Genomic DNA, 4,061 nt, shown 5'->3' with positions numbered 1-4,061 from the left:
TACAGCAGCGTGACAGTGTACACACTTCCTCTGCAAAAACGCACATTCAGAAAGAAATTTTGACCGTGATATTCTCGGTTTGACCTTTTTGTTATCCGTCTCTCATCTGGGACTGAGGTGCCAAAGTATCTTTTAAAGGAGCAGTTCGACATTTGGGGGAACATGCTGAGAGGATCAACACCACTCTCACATCCGTCCGTTAAATATGTAGCTACAGCCTCGGGTGGGGGTGGTTAGCTTAGCTTAGCATTAAGACTTAAAATAGGGAAAGGTAACAAATCTACCCACCAGCACCTCTTAAGATGTCCCAAGTAACACGTAACCACACGATAGTTATTTGTCAAAGAGCGCCAATGAAGGAATTGGAGTTGGCTGGTGGGGCGTTTTGCATCAGTGTGACCTGGGGGGAGGGGGGGTGTGTGTGTGGGTAGGTGGGTGGGTAGGTAGGTGGGTGGGTGGGTGGGTGGCACAGACACCCTGCAGGGATGCCTCAGGCTGAGAGCTGCTCCACCACATAACATTATTCATTCTCCTGAAACGACATGATGCAACAGAGTGTCAGCCTTGATGTGTAATTAGCCTGGTGGGATGTTAACGGGGAAATTAACCAGCTTTTGTTCATTTATATCCTCATTGTTCCCTTTTCTTTCTGTCTCTGTGCCACATCTTTGTCCTCTACTTCCTCTATCGTGTGTTCTGCAGAGGAAGCCGACTACACGTTTGGCACCAACTCGCTGACCAGGAAGAAGAACACGGGGCTTTCGGCGGTTCTCCTGCGGCCCGACGCCACCAGGAAGAAGCCGCCGGTGATCATCAGCCTCCCGAGGGACTTCCGCCCCGTGTCCTCCATCATCGACGTGGACATCCTCCCTGAGACGCACAGACGCGTCCGCCTGTACAAGCACGGCCAGGAGAAGCCGCTGGGCTTCTACATCCGGGACGGCTCCAGCGTGCGGGTCACTCCTCAGGGCCTGGAGAAGGTTCCGGGGATATTCATCTCCCGCATGGTGCCCGGCGGGCTGGCGGAGAGCACCGGCCTGCTGGCGGTCAACGACGAGGTGCTGGAGGTGAACGGCATCGAGGTGGCTGGGAAGTCTTTGGACCAGGTGACGGACATGATGATCGCCAACAGCCACAACCTCATCATCACCGTCAAGCCCGCCAACCAGCGGAACAATGTCGTTCGCAGTGGAGGAGGAGGAGGAGGAGGAGGAGGCGGCACGGCATCCGGTAGCTCAGGGCGCTCGTCGGATAGCGGCGCCAGCTACTACGGCTACTCGTCGCACGGCGGGGTCGGTGCCGCGGCATCCGTGCCGTCGCACATCATCCAGAACTTCCCCGTCGGGGAGCTGGAGAGCGACGAGGACGACGAGGACCTGGTGATCGAGGTGGGAGGCGAGGCCGAGCCCATCAGCCGCACCCCGTCCAACTACAGCATGCCCTCGCTGCCCCGCTACGAGCCGCACCTCAACCTCCGCACCGCCTCCGCCCTCTCCATCAACGCAAACGGCACCCTGCCCGCCAGCGGCAGCAGCGGGTCGCTCAGCTACGTCAACGCCCCCTCGACCACGCCGTCCCCAGACAGAGCAACTGAGAGGCGGAGTCTGGAGGAGGACGGCACCGTCATAACTCTGTAGGAGGGGCATCCGCACGCTACTAAACACTGGAAGCCAGAGAGAGACAAACTTTACTCACACATGGGGGGAGTCATGGTCATCGGCTGATCAAACACGGGAACATCCTGCACCATCACACAGCGACTGTACCTGAGAAGCACAATGTGTACTTATTAAATCTCATGTCACTGACACCCGACATGTTTATACATCCTTACGATCTGTGTCAAACACTCCACACTTTTCTCCTCTACATGCCAATAACCACGCATGTGTGCCATAGTGGTGCCCCCCCCCCCCCCCCAGTTCTGCAGGCACAAAAATGTCAGACAAAAAAAGTGTAGAAGAAGTGTAATGTGATGCTCCCTCACCCTCCACGTCATTACTAAACCACTACAAGCACTTGTTTTGCACCTGGAAACTGTTGTTACGCTGAGCGTCCACAAGAGGGCGGAGATGAGACACCACATCCTCATCGTCAGTCCCATGAATACATGAAGTTAACAAGTTGATTCCACCCCCCCTCATAACAGACACACACTGAAGTAGGATGTTAGCTCAAGCATTTGTTGACAATCTGTGGTAGTTTTATTTTTTTATTTTTTTTGCCTTATCATGACTCCCTCTCCTCCCCCAGGTGACCACAGCATGCGAAAACAGTTTTTTCCGCGCAATCGTCCGAGTGCTGAGATCTGCAATAATACTGTAGTTTTTATACGAGGAAAAAGCACCTAGAAAAAAAAACAAGTCTGAGTTCTTTGTCGGCTCAGATGCTTTTAACCGCTGTTATTAGCTGTCTCCCCCCCACATATTTTTACCGTGTTAATGACTGATAATGAAAGGTTGATGATTTTTTTGATCATTCTTGGGAGCAACTTGTCTTTTGAAAATCCCTTCACCATCACGCCTGTGTTTTATATCATTTGTTTCTGTTTCTTATTTTCTTTTACACAACACTTGTACCTCACAAGTGACTGTATCACCAGTTTTCATCCGACCAATTGGAAGTCACGAGTCACTTGGGCCTAACTCATGTTTCCTTCATATTGCACTCCCGCTACTTTTCCACGACAAGGGCTATTTACCCTGCTGCATGAATACCAGTGACACAATGTGAATGTGGTTTTAATATTTTGGTTATCTTCCTCTCTCTGGACCATGACTCGATGCATCTCATCTCAGCGCAGTACAACACATTCATCTCTCTCTCTTTTTCCAGGCCCCGAGTCCACTTGGATGTGTCACGAGACATTTGCATATGAAAAGTGTTCCGCTTCCTTCTTGTATCGTCATTCTCACTGAATTCAATCAATGACACACGAGGAGAGAATGTAACGCAGCAACTGTATTCATGATGCTACTAAATATTGACTTTGGGTCTCAACGGCGGATCAATAGCCGGACTGTAGCGCTATTAGCAAACACAGCCTCATAAATGAGTTGGTGACGCATTCAGTGACAACAGAGAAACCGCCTGTATCTCCAAATAAGCCCTGGTTAGATTGAGTCATATTTAAACAAAAAACCTGCAGGTGCACTTGGCACAAACTGATTCACATACTATGTTTGATGAAGGCGAGGCAGGTACTTCTGGGCTCTGATCTGTATTTGGTATTCACATCGGAAGCTTTCCCGGGAAAGTTTGTAACGAACGTCCTCTCAGCAAAATCTGGACTGACAGTCCCAGGTCTAAATTTGAGACACGAATCAGAAATTCATCGTTGTGTTTTTGAGAGGAAAAAAGATTCGCCAACAAATTTTCACAGTACAGCTTTGCATTGTGGGATTTTTGCACTTAACTCCAATTAATTAGCAGAACGTGTCCTCCTGATCCCGTGAAACGTTCTCCACAGGAAGAAGCAATTCTGGCACGGTTTGGGTTCCTGGTCTTAAAGCTGATCCATAACATTTATTGGAAGTGTGTGTGTATGTGTGTGTATATATATGTATATGTGTATATATATATATATGTGTGTGTATATATATATATGTGTGTATATATATGTGTGTGTGTATATATGTGTGTATATATATGTGTATATATATGTGTGTGTATATATATGTGTATATATATATGTGTGTGTGTGTGTATGTATGTATGTATATATATATATATATATATATATATATCTATATATATATGTGTATGTATATATATATCTATATATATCTATGTATATCTATATCTATATATATCTATATATATATATATCTATCCATATCCATATCCATTAACCTTACATGCTGCTGCTAACTGCCTCTCTAAAGTGAAAGCAGACTTCATATCATTTCAGCATTTGCTCTCTTGTTAAAAGTGATACCAGTGACTATAGCATGGCTTTTATCTCACTGGCTGAAACATGGTGGACACACACCCTCAGAGTAATGTTTATTGGCTTCATCTGAACCCATGTGCACTTGTAATGAAACAGTACATTCATACAG

General features: G+C 47.4%; 1 pseudogene; it reads left to right on the top strand.

The window, feature by feature from the left end:
- The first annotated feature begins 579 nt into the window (after window positions 1-579).
- On the top strand, window positions 580-3,602 carry LOC116378790 (partitioning defective 6 homolog beta pseudogene; annotated as a pseudogene).
- The last annotated feature ends 459 nt before the right edge of the window (window positions 3,603-4,061 follow it).

This window comes from Anarrhichthys ocellatus, unplaced genomic scaffold, assembly GCF_004355925.1.
Source record: "Anarrhichthys ocellatus isolate YVR2014 unplaced genomic scaffold, GSC_Weel_1.0 scaffold3168, whole genome shotgun sequence".
Lineage (NCBI taxonomy): Eukaryota > Metazoa > Chordata > Actinopteri > Perciformes > Anarhichadidae > Anarrhichthys > Anarrhichthys ocellatus.
The sequence above is the reverse complement of the archived record's forward strand: the minus strand, read 5'-3'. Positions and strand labels throughout refer to the sequence as shown.